General features: G+C 46.4%; 1 protein-coding gene and 1 long non-coding RNA gene across 3 annotated transcripts in view; one reads left to right on the top strand and one right to left on the bottom strand.

Annotated features, from left to right (window-relative positions):
• The first annotated feature begins 285 nt into the window (after window positions 1-285).
• The window catches only part of Tsp74F (Tetraspanin 74F), a 482,187-nt gene continuing 469,708 nt past the window's right edge, over window positions 286-12,764 (top strand). Inside the window, exon 1 of one of the 2 annotated variants that reach the window (XM_075886948.1) lies at window positions 286-1,259. The gene's annotated coding sequence lies outside the window, so the exon portion shown is untranslated. The remainder of the gene's footprint in view (window positions 1,260-12,764) is intronic. The other variant, XM_075886945.1, reaches the window with a different exon arrangement.
• On the bottom strand, window positions 1,953-9,033 carry LOC142796420 (uncharacterized). Its single transcript, XR_012893828.1, has 2 exons — window positions 8,777-9,033; window positions 1,953-2,107 (listed from the first exon to the last, which is right to left on the bottom strand). It is a non-coding gene; the product is annotated as an uncharacterized LOC142796420 (long non-coding RNA).

Below are 12,764 nucleotides of genomic sequence, written 5' to 3'. Positions count from 1 at the left end.
CCTCCGTCGAGGGCATCGCGGCCGCAGGGAAAGGGCAAGCTGACCGCCCGCTTCCTTCCGAAGTGTTGGGGGACCCCGTCGGCGGTGTGGCCGGCCGCGTCGAGGCATCGCTTTTCCGGCGGCCAGCGACGTAACGTTGGTCGTCCCACATGACGGGTTCTTCGCCGTCTCGGCCTTCTTTCCTTCCGCCGTGCGCTGCATCGCCATCGTGCAGGAAAGAAGGATGAGGCCTCCGTTTCTCGAGCGCGAGGGAGTACAGCGCTACGCGCCGTCGGTCCCGTTATAGGCCGCTCCCGGAACAGCGCAATCGAAAGCCGAACGTGCGCGGAAGGAAGCAGCGTTTTGTGCCAGCGAGCCAAGCAAGCGGGCTGTCGCCTACCTCGCTCCGTCCGTGTCGGGCTGCCGCAGAATTCGTTCCGGGCGCCTTGGTTGCACGTGTCACTTTCCAGGCCGGCGGTCCTGCGGCTAACTGTTGACTCTGGGGCCATTCTTCTGAGCTTACCGAGCCTGTCGGCGTCTTGCGGATAAAACTGGAGCCACGTGTGTTGTTTACTTCTGTGCGCTTTACCTGCCGTGCGGCGAGTCACGTCTGCGCAACCTTCAGGACTCCACAGGGACGACAATGACGCGAGAATGAAACGCTCGCACTGCTGTTAAATGTGAAGCGCTAGGTGCTCGTGTTCTAATACAGCTTCGTTCCCTTTTCTTTCGCTGTGTCTTCGGAGTTGGGCTTCGGGCACCGCTGTCGTCGGCGCCAGTGACTGCACCGCAAGAGTGGACAGGCCACGTGTCATTCAGTGTCACTCAGCATCCCGTCAAGGGAGGGTGTAGAAGTGTGCGAGATCGTCGTCGCCAACGAATCGATTCGCTTCAGGGTCGAACCGGCGTGGTTCGGGCCACGCTTGCGAGTCGCTTTTCTGACAACCGAACTCACTGGTGTTATCCTTCAGCAGCCATTCACCTTGTCTTCGCCGATTCGTCGTGCTGTTAGTGCTGTCGTGCCGCGCGCCTGGCCGAGAAAGCCCGCGAGAGTACAATCCGAGGGATTCCGGACGCCGTCGCGTAAAGGACACAGCGTGAAAGTGTGTAGGGCTTCCCGTGTTGTTTACGTAGAAACGGCGCCGGGTCGACGGCTGTGGTTTCGTGTTTTATTTCATTTAGAAAGTGTGCTCTACTAAAGTGACGAGTGGGGATAGTGCTTGGAAGCCGTGTTGCAGTGGCATGTTAGCGTGGAGCGACGTGACGCTGGATATAATTGGGTAAGTGAAGTTTAACCGCTAGTTGTAGGTTACTTCATTTTCGATAACACACCTACGTACGGTGGTGTGGGTACGTGCCATGTGATATTTAGTGTAAGCAGTCTTCTTTCAATGATGTTGATGTTGTTGTATGTAATCTAAGTCTTCAAAGTTCTTTCATGAGTGAAATGCAAATTATTCTTCGCTTGAATTAATCTGTCTCGTGATGACGTAACAAGTAGAAGTATCTCGGCCGCTGTAATTTGCGCGCAATGCAGTGCCGACCGGCGTACGCGAGCCGCAGTGAAAGCAGCGGTGACCTGGTTGCGCGCATGCGCGACACGTGCTCCCTTTCTCGGTGGTAATTAATAGATGCGCTTATCTACGGGTTCATCGCGAGTAACGAAGAACGCGGACGAAAGAGCCTGGATAAAATATGAGGCAGTGCTTGTGACGTCCACGTTTGCTTTATTTAAATTCTTTATTTGTTCACTCACCTGATTCGCCGCGTTCTTGGTGCAGTGTTTCTCATAAAGAAAGTTAACCAACTCCCCTCACAATTTTTTGTTGCAAAAGTCTGCCCCTATACATAACAATTTTTCATTGAAAAATACACATACAGGTTAATAGTTCAGAGAGCTATAAGTAGTGGCCCGCAGTGAGTGAAATACCATCACTGTTTGATTACAAAGAGAAAAAAAAGAGAAGCAGACGAACGAGTAAAGCCTTTATTTATTTATTTTTTATTTATTTACATGTTAATTTATTTTCACTTTTGTGGTCAAGTCCGAACAATGTTGGGCCTCTTGCGACGAAAGTCCTCAGGTGCAACAACGTTTAGCGTGATTTTCGGTGCGTTATGTAGTTTCCTGCGCATGAAATGATGGATCCTGTTATTACCTATTAGCTGCAACTTGATATAAGGAGGGAGTATCATTACGTGAAAGTGATACAGGCCACATATTAAACCACACATTAAACAAGAATAGTGAAGCTAATAAAAAAACCATTTTTCGCTAACGTATATGCGAGCGCAAATGCATGACAGCATATAAAAAGATCAAAGTAAAAAAAAAAGAAAATCAGAAGCATGGACATGCACACATTTCTCCGTTAGGTAGTTGTTAAAGGAGCATATATACTCTCTTATCAACTGCTGAATCTTCGACATCTGTTGCCTGATCAACAAAATAACCATCGGGATACATTGAAGAGGCAGGCATGCGGTACCTCGTTGAATACCTGCGGCTGCTCAGCCCACACACTGTCCCATAGAGTGCCAGCCACGAATATAATCTTCATGTTGGCGTGCTCAGCATCATACATTAAAGCACGCGATATATCCTACACAGTATCGAGGTTAGAAAGAGGCAACTGTTCGCATTAAGAAAGCGAAAGGTATCTTAAGCTCCTTTTCGCTACCCTGCACGTAGATAGACTACTTGGAACTTTACGACAGATAGACCTCTTTGAATACGTACACCAAAGCAAGCAGGCTGTTTTGTCATGCCACGCACACTGCCGATACACGGGAGCTTGAAATATTCCGCAGCTGTATAAATGTGCTTTGGGCACCAGCTCACGTTCGCTTGGGCGCAAGGACAGATCTGGCAGGTTTTCCATCTGAGCCGAAGCGTCCTCAAATCCTTGAAGAGTCGGGTCAGTTGTTGGCACTCGATCACGTGTTCCTGACGCAGTATCGTGTTGCGCAAGAGCGCTAAGACATGCGTGGCGGAGGAATTCATTTCGTGGTTCGTGCACACGGAACCCCTGACCCCCTTATGACTCGTCTTGGCTATCTTTATGTCATTCATGTATGTAAGAATACCGTGCCGGGATGTGTGACCTTCGTGATCTCGTGGCTTTGTTTTGCATAACGTCCAGGAGCGCATTGCCCATGCGTGTTGAGAGGCGTAGAAATTTGTAATACGGGTGTGATAACGGCCTGTAATGCGAGAGAGCTAGAGACAGGAATAATGTTACATGATGCGAGGTTGCCCAACAATCTAGCACGTGTGTTACTGTATTAGAATGGAATAGTGGCGTATAGTTGGAATAGTGACACGGTTGGCGAAGCACTGAAAAACGAAGGCGTAAGGATGTTTTTATGTATTCGTCTTTCGGCGCTGCGTCAGCCATGCATTCGTATTCTTTAATGTGCGATAAACCGCATTATGCTTAAGTAACAGTAAACATTTAAACATTGGGTTGTGTTTCCAAAGGTAGTATTCAAGGATAACTGTATTTCACTCGTCACCGTTGGCAGAAACAAGACTTGCCTATCACTCACTCACTCACCCCCTCACTCACTCAATAAATCAATCACCGGTAATTTTATTGAGAATTGAAAAAAGCATAGGGGGAACTTCGATTAAGCTTGTTTACGATATGCTGAATCATTGCAAATGAACTTCCTGTCGCATACTGCCCCTTTTCTTTAACGTGGCAGGCATTGCGTCATAAAGAAGGTCCGATAAGCTAAACCACTTTTCGCAGTTTGCGTGATACATTGCTTCTTACAAGTGCGCCATGCGCACGTGCACCCCACGATTTGAAGCCGCCAATGTGCCTTTATGCTTATGAACTGGGCATACCGCTTTAATAAATTGAAATGTTCAGTTCAGAATAGCTTGTATCATTGCACATTTTAATCCCCTATACCACACCTATGCGCAAGCTGATTGGGAATTATGATAATTTAAAATACACAAACGTGCTTTATGCAAGGTTACCGATAAGTCAATGCCTCACCATCTTCGAAGAACTTAAGGTGCTTCTGCAATAAATATGCAGAGAGAAAACTTAGAATAATTTGTTGTGCTTTCCTGTAAAGTGGCATTGAGTGTATGCGGGGATGTATGTGGGCCTTCAGACTGATCCTAAGCACCTAGATCGCATATGTAGAACAGTGTTGTGTGATCATTCTGTCCAGATGAGGCCGCCGCGGGACTATTGACGCGAGCAAGGGAGAGAGAAGGATAAAGAAAAATCGAAGTGTTTACCCAAAGGAGGTCTACGGTTTGTTTTCATGGACTAGCCGAAGGAAAATTGGATGTAAAAGAATGAAACAGAAGAAAATTCCGTGACGACATTTCAAAGCCATCACTAGCATCGTCCTGGCACGACACAAAAGCACTGCCTTTTAACGGTCACAATTTGCCAATGGATAGCACTGAAGCGTAGAGGTAGAGCCGTATGGAGAAGTTTACTTGCGAGAAGTTGCACGTTGACTTGGACACCTTCAAAACAACTAGACCTAACCTACATGGCACCTTACGTCATTCTATGAGTCAACTATTGCGTGTAGCTAAGTTATCTGTTCGTTAATAGTCTTTTTTTTTACAACTGCAGACTGTCGCTAAACAACAATGTTTCTATCAGTCGCTGTCCTGGAAAGGAGCGAGACGGAAGCGAACACGGCCAGACGGCCGATAAAGTCGCCGCCGGCGCTGCGAAGGAGAGGAATAAATAAAAAAAAAAGTGAAGGACGCGGGAACGAAAGAAGGGCGCGAGGGGGGGGGTAAATTGAAGTAATAAAGAAATGCTCCACCGTGACTTCTTATTGGTGTCATCATCGATGTCGCCATGCCGCCTGACTCAACGCGCGATAGGACGCCCCAGTGGGGTGTCCGGTTTTTCTTCCTCAGGCTTTTGGACATGGCTGCTGGCACGTGGGCATTAGCGCCCTTGCTTTCCACTTTCCAACGCTTTACCCTACCTCTACCTCCTTCGTCCGTGGCCAGCTTCGTACGCATTCCTTCATTAAAGCAGGAGGTTTAATAAAACTTGTTGTTGGGCTAGTTGGTTATACATCATATACTTAGAAATTTGGCGCAACCTCGACTCACGCAAACACTCACACAAGCACACACACATACACCAGAGCAACACACACGACACGCAGCGCTGCGTGTCGTGTGTGTTGCTCTGGTGTATGTGTGTGTGCTTGTGTGAGTGTTTGCGTGAGTCGAGGTTGCGCCAAATTTCTAAGTATATAAAGCAGGAGGAGGAAGTACGTAACCACTTTCTCTCATAAGCTCGCCCATCTTGCTTTCCTCTTCCTTCCTTCCTTCCTTCCTTCCTTCCTTCCTTCCTTCCTTCCTTCCTTCCTTCCTTCCTTCCTTCCTTCCTTCCTTCCTTCCTTCCTTCCTTCCTTCCTTCCTTCCTTCCTTCCTTCCTTTCTTTCTTCCTTTCTTTCTTCCTTTTTTTCTTTCTTTCTTGCTGTATCGATAACAAACTGCAGCACACGAGTGGTCGTCGACGTTGCCTTAAATGTCGCCTGGAGCACATGGTGATGATTCATTTTATAATTTTTTCGTGGCTACAGGAACTTAGTAGGAACATTAGCACTGAAGTGGCAGCCTTATCAAACGCATTTCTAGCGGGAATCATTACAGGTTCACATCTCCTGAGCTGGTCTTCCACCAAGGGCAGAATGGCAGAACACGTATTGTTTATGTACCAGCTGTAGTTCCAGAATCTCAGCAGTGAGGCCCAAAGTAAGACAAAGGATACTGGGCTGACACCCATCAACAAACGCAGTATATTTATCCAGTATGCAACAACACTATCCAGCGGGAGCGGGGGGCGGGGCGGGGGGTGAGTGCTAAAGAACATAGAGAGTAAGGGAGAAAGTGAGACACCGCGTATATACACACTCACTGATGCTCGCAGCACAGGCGAGCAGATGTCAGTACATAGCCTTTTATGCAGCCTTGTTGTTAGTGTACGGAGTGCAATAATGCACACGCACCCCTCTTCCGTGGTGACTTGTGGGTTTTGCATTTTAAGGTAACTTTTACTGTTAATGGTATGTCGTACATGCAGTGTGAACAATACCGCGAGTTTCTGTACGCTGTGTCGAGGATAAATACACAAAACAAGTTCGTATCCGCAGCTCACAGCTATGGGGCTCGACGGCTGACGTGAAAGTTGTGAGATCGAATAGTGGCCGACGCACCCGCCTCTAGATGGAGGTGAAATACGAGAGGCGCTTGCACTGTAGATTTAGGGGCGCGTTAAAAACCTGGTGGTCTAAATTTCTGGAACACTTTATTAAGCGGCATTCCTTATAATCATATCGTAGATTTGAGACGTACAGCCCCAACAATGGTTATTATTATTATTGAAACACGTTCGCATCTGTCCTCGAGACAACAGGAATCGCAGACAATTTGCCAGCCATTGTCAGCCATTCCTATGCAGAATGCATGGCGAAGTGCAAAGGCTACGCATATAGCCACAATCGAAAAGGCGGAGTGGCATCGCATCGTTCTAGTCCTATAGCAGAGCCATGGGAACGAAGGGTCCATGCATTACAGTGGGTGGGTTTTACTCTAGCCGTATAATAAAAAGAAAGTGGCTCATCACTGTCAGTCCTGACCTCCCTGTCAGCACTGTAATCATGGGCACTTCTATAGATTATCAATACACTTCAATACATCATCAATCATGGGCAATTCAGTACATGTGGTATGACTGTACACCTTTAATTCGGGGTTAGGATTACCAGAAAAACCCTCCTGGGAGGCTACTATGCACAGAGCCGACCTCAGTAACCAACTCCTCGCAGTTCAGAGGGCCCGGGACATCACCGAGAGGCTCCAGCAGGGCCCCCGCCTCATTCAGTTTCTGGCACTTTGGGACTATAATATCTCACTGCTCACTCTAGCTAACGGCAAGAAGTATCCTGCAGCATCACCCGAGCATAACAGTGGAACACTTAAATGTTGTCCTCGTGAGCTCTGTGAGCGGCGCTATCGGCCTGATGACTGCCCATAATGCCACAGCGACCTGGAAGCCATTGAAGCATAATGCAGTGCCCTTTTCTCGGCCAGTGTATGAAATCAAATCATATTCTTATGAAAGAAGACAAGGCATGCTGATATGGATACTGGGGTAACGACCCAATCAGTATGTGTTGTCTCGTTCTCGTATCTTATGTGCTTGTGCCCTGCCTTCTTTCAGCATGGATGTTTACCGACTATACCTCAACATCTTGTCATTTTGAGGTTATGTGATCGCGAATGGCAGGTTCACGCCGAGACACTGAGAGCAAGGACTTCAGCGTTGTTTCAAATGAAGACACCCCAGGTATCGTATCAGGTATTTTTAGCTGGCGAGGAGTAATAATGCACGAAAAAAATGTACGTTTAAACAAGTTTGGTTGGTCTTGTCATCGGTGTTTTTGCTTTCCGCAGAAAGTTTATCTGTCGTGGAATGTATAGCAATCAACAAACTTTCAAGTTTCATTTGTTTTATGGCACATCGTGAGCAGTCGCTATGCTATAATGCCGCGTAAACTGGCATGGTACCACGGTACGTATATTTCTCATTCTTGAGAGACAGCATTTGAGGGAGTAAGAAAACCGATCTGATCACAAACTTTAAGCGGTGGCTTAAGCGTTATTCCGGTATTTCAGGACGCCCTATTGAGGAGAATACTTCTGCTTTATGCTTTTTTATCATTTTGTAATGAAAATAGACAACAAATATCAAGTGGACCACTTTGAGCTCAGTGGGTTTCGTGCGAAGTCTGTTTAGAACGCAAGGTATGGTGTAGAAAAAATTCAGCATTTTGAAAGAACCAGCATTCTGAAACGCATAGCATGCACCGCGACACCTCATGAGAAATTATGCTTAATAAAGACTACAGAAAAAAATATCCAGCTTTTGCCATAAAAGTTCACGTTTACACTGTAGCGCAAACTTCAGTAATTAGCTCTAAAGTTTACAGAGATTTGGCGTTTGGACTTGGCCTCTTTCACGGCGGGAAAGCTCGGCTAAAGTTCCCGTCGTGTTCAGTTAGTCTTCGTTTGCGGAACGTGTGATTCTTCAGCCTAGATTCGCAAATTTTGCATTAAATTGAAGTTTACAAATCCGCTGTGTGTGGCCTCAGGGAGAGCCAGAGCGAAGAGCTCCTATGTGGAGTCACTGTGCGTCACTTCGTCTTTACGCGGTGGTTCGTGAATGCAAGCCCAGGCTCTTCTAGCATAGGTTACTAATTCACGAGCGCAATAGCGCAATTTAATTTACGTTATTATCGCTCTTTAGTGTCACTTCCAAGTGGCTACTACGTCCCATTGTTTCCCGTCTCACACGCTGCAATCCTTTCTAATATGTCGTCTCAGTAACCTCGTTCGTGAGGGTCGTGTGGACGCAAGCATTGTTTCCTGCTGATAATGAAGTCGCCTCTCGTTTCCCCTTCCATTGCTGAGAAAGCGGCTCCCACAAAAAAGCTAGCGATAAGGAGAGAAAGAGAGGGGTGAGAGAGTATATATACATTAGCAGGTAATGAATGAGATTGCTTTAAGAGAAGCATGGAAGGTAGGTAGCCTTCAGGACCGACGAGTGAGTTCTGTCTGATGAGAGAGTCAGGCATAGTGGGTTTCTAGGGTTACATGGTCATTGCATTCTTTATAAAGTCCATCTTTCATGTGCAAGAAAGACCTGAATACTCACATAGAGAACGCCATGTGGAATGACGCCATTTACCATTGTAAAATAGGGCCTCTGGTCTGTCGCAAACGCGCACTTACCGCATTTATCCAGGAGCTCTGAACGGCCATCTGTGACGTAAGTTCCCTCCGACGTCGCAATCTACTTCCTCGCTATTTTCTCCTCCTCTTTTCCTCTTCGATAGAAGAATTGATGCCCCGTCGAGTTGCACGTGAAGAGCTGAACGCTGATCCGGTCTGTAACTGTGTGACGTAAACTCCAGAATGTGCCACTTTCGCAGGGTGGTTACATTGTAACAGCACCCAACAAGTTCAGTTCTTCGCGTTCGCAGCACCTATTTCTGGAAAAGAGAAAATTGCCCTGAAGGATGTGGAATGACGTTGAAATTCTGGGACTACAGGGCTGACAGTTTGGACATTGTTCTATCTTCTATTTGTTAACTTGTTTGGGATGTTTTTCGGGGAATGGTCCCCCCCCCCCCCCCTTTTTTTTTATCGTGCGCCCACGGTGCATTGTGCCTGTGAACTGCGCCTGCGTCACTGCGAATCATCGTGGCTTACAGTCCAAAACTCTCGGAAGTAGACTAGAGAAAAGGACACGGTACTGCGCTAATTTTCAAGTGAACTTTTTATCGAAACAATGAATATACACATACTACATGAACAGAAGACCTCTCGACTGAGCCGGTCGACTCATTTGATCAGAATAATACACAATGCAACAAGGCTTTGTCACGTGCACACAATCCCGCCACAAATAATGAAACACACAGAAAAAAATTACATGATGCTAACGTCACGAAGAAACCGGGAATGGGACGATAAATGGTACTTAACTGCTATCTAACAGTGTAATGTTTACCCATCTTTGCGATGCTTCCTCTTTACAAAGCTGTTGTGACGGTACTGTAGGCAGTTATTCTTGCGGATCTTCTCTTGTTGCTCATTCCCACTATGTGAGATTGCCAATAATTGAGTGGTCTTATAAAATCCTATTCAATTTTATAGTAATAGAGGTAATGAAAGAAAAATGTCAAGAATTTCAAAACGAAATTGTGATGCTCACGCATACGTGCCAACTCTAAAGTCTTTTTGTTAGTAATACATAATAACTTAGACCAAAAGCCTGACCTTAAGAAATAATGATAAATGAGAAGAGGTATGCATACGTCGACACAAAGGGATAATAATATAAATTTGATTGCTGGTCTTTTGGTGTCGTTCAGATAATTTCACCCAACCACGGGAACTTTCGCGCTGGCAAATCCAGAAATAGAAGCTCCAAAAGACGGAATCGCGTGATTCTGTCAAATAAAGAATTCATAACTTGGATCTACGAGTTGTAGTAAATAGCATACAGGTAAAAAAAATGATTCATAGTTTATAGCTCTCCACAAAAAGCACATATTGAAGAGGGAGCCTGACCAGACCTTTGTTGGTAGAAATTGAGTTTTGGCACCCGACAGCGCAGCCTTGTACTAGCGACTTCTTTAGTTTAGGTTCTTCACAAAACGATCAGTGCCAGGGTTATAATAACTGCTGATATTCTGTTGCGTTTGTGAGTGATGTACCTGGAAAGCTTTCTATAATGGCACGCCTGAAATATTGCGCAGCCGTTATATAAGCGTATGATGGAAGACATGGTGAAATTTGCCCACTTATTGATGACTTCGCCAAAGACTCAACCGTTTCGTTTACGAGCAGCCTTTTATGACCCATACCCAAACTAACCTAACTTTTCTTACTTGGGGGGAGGGGGGTTATTAATGCACAAAACGCCTTCATTATTTGCGGGTCAGTAGCAACATAGAGTGCAACGCAAAGAGACAGATAATCTGTAAATGTAACAGCCGATGTAATTTTTGTGTAATGTGAGCACCACTTCAAGAAACTCAGCCACAAACACGGGTATGAAATCAGGCAGTCGAAGGGAATAGAACCAATCCAAGTTCGGGTTGAATATACCAACACCTGACTTTCCGTCTCGCCGTGATGCATCTGTAGCAATAACTACGCTTCTTTTGATGCTCTGCAAGTGTTCTTGCAATAAACCATAGCTAGTTCATGTTATCTCGCAGATATGTATACATTCAGTGGGTTCAGTAAACGTTGTACAAATATGATTTGTGGGGTGTGAAACCGTGTCAACCTAGCACCAAAAAATAATTTTGAGAGGATATAAATACCAGCTACGACTGCTGTATGAATGACTCGTAAATTCTTAAAAACGTCAGAATGGTCAAGATCCAAAACCTACACGAAAGAGAAGGAACTCTCGATTCTAGGTACAAAACGAAGTTATAAACCGTTTTAGTAAGTCTAAGGCATGAGCGTAACGATTCTCTTTTCAAAAGAATTAGAGGCCGTATTTTGCAGGCTGGAGCACCTGAGAAAAGCATGGAACCAAATACCAGAACAGGACGAACGCACATTCGATATATCATTACTGGTGTACATGGCTCAAGATTCCTAGTGTACTAGCTAAATGACTCATGATGATGTTGATGATGCTCCTTAGAGCATTGACACCTACCCACTCTGAGAGGAAAAAATCTCAGGATTATAGTCATCCACATTTCCTTTCCGTTTCGTCCTCTTCAACCTGTAAGTATACCGATGGAAGAGTTGCCAGTTCCGCTTATAAAGGGTATTCTAGCTTTCTTCCCCCAAGTCACTTGACGCGTTTTTGGGCTTATCTGCAGTTTCAAGCAAACACGCTTAGTTCAGTGATCGGAACGTTCACTAATAGCCCGTTTGTCGATGACCCCGAGAGTCGAACAAAATCATACGCCAGTGGAATCAGCGAGTAACGTTAATCACGCACTGGCGAACGTGCCTTCATCGATTGCAGGCTATACTCTGAAGACAATGTGAAAAAAAATAAATATTGTGAGTGCACTTGCTGGCTCTTCTTTGTCGTTTGGACACATCATTTTCATTTGTACAACTAATTCACGTGAAGATATCATCACCAACGTTTGTGAGCCAGAACTCAACTCGAATAAAGCCATGCCTCACAAGTGGTGGACGGTCTTTTCAATCCCCTATTGCTCTCGAACGCTTTCACTGGAGCTCCGCTCGTGTCGTCGCGTACTACCACCTGTCCTCACCGCTCAAGACAGGCCTGGATTGTCCGACGACACCAGCTCTCTACAGCCTCCACCTTCAGGTTCGCCCATCAACAGCCGCGAGCGGGATCCGCCAGTGTTCTCTTGTCTACGAGGGGACGACGTCAAAGACTGCCTACAGAACTTTGTCCACGTCAGCGAGTTGAACAGGTGGGACAATCTCCAGAAGTTGCGTAACGTTCACTTATACCTGTCTGCTTTCTCGAAAACACGGTTTAGGAGCCATCAACCAGATGTTCCCGCATCAGCTTTTCGAAATTTTCGGGGCTCCCACATTTCGTGCTGAGGCGGCTAATAAGCTGGCTAAGTGCAATCAACTGCCAGGTGAATCGTACACCTCTTACATTGAGGACGTGCTTTCACTGTGCGAGTCCGTAAACTCCGCCATGTCTGAGGGTGACCGCATACGTCATACTAAGAAAGGAATCAACACTGTCACCTTTAACGTCCTTGTCCCACCACCACTCAAGACGTCATCACCACCTTCCAGCGCCTTGAAGAGCTCCAGGCTCTTCGGCTTTGCTACAATACATCCGACAATCACCTTCCTGTGGCTTACGATGTACGGACGCTGATTGGCGACATTGTTCGTGAAGAGCTTCACGGGCGTTGCTTCTACCTGCGCTCTGCAGTCACCCCTACATGCTGCTCCAATCAGCTTGCTGGAGATATAAGCAAGAAATGGCGTCCGCGTCACGTCTAATGTGCTCCGATGGTCCCGGCGCTCGTCAGGTGTGAACGTACGCTGACGTTGCAGCGCTCTCTGCAGCCACCCCCGTCCCTCACCCGCACCAGGAGACTACTCGTCTGTCCCTTCGTTGGTACCCAGTGTGTGCACAGCTTTACTATACCACGCTGCGACCTTCTCGACATATATCTGCTACTACTGTGGCTACCAAGGACACATTTCTCGGCATTGCCGATGGCGCCAATAAGATGAG

Source organism: Rhipicephalus microplus, chromosome 2 (genome assembly GCF_043290135.1).
Source record: "Rhipicephalus microplus isolate Deutch F79 chromosome 2, USDA_Rmic, whole genome shotgun sequence".
Lineage (NCBI taxonomy): Eukaryota > Metazoa > Arthropoda > Arachnida > Ixodida > Ixodidae > Rhipicephalus > Rhipicephalus microplus.
Note: the sequence above shows the minus strand (reverse complement) of the source record. Positions and strands in the feature narration are given on the sequence as shown.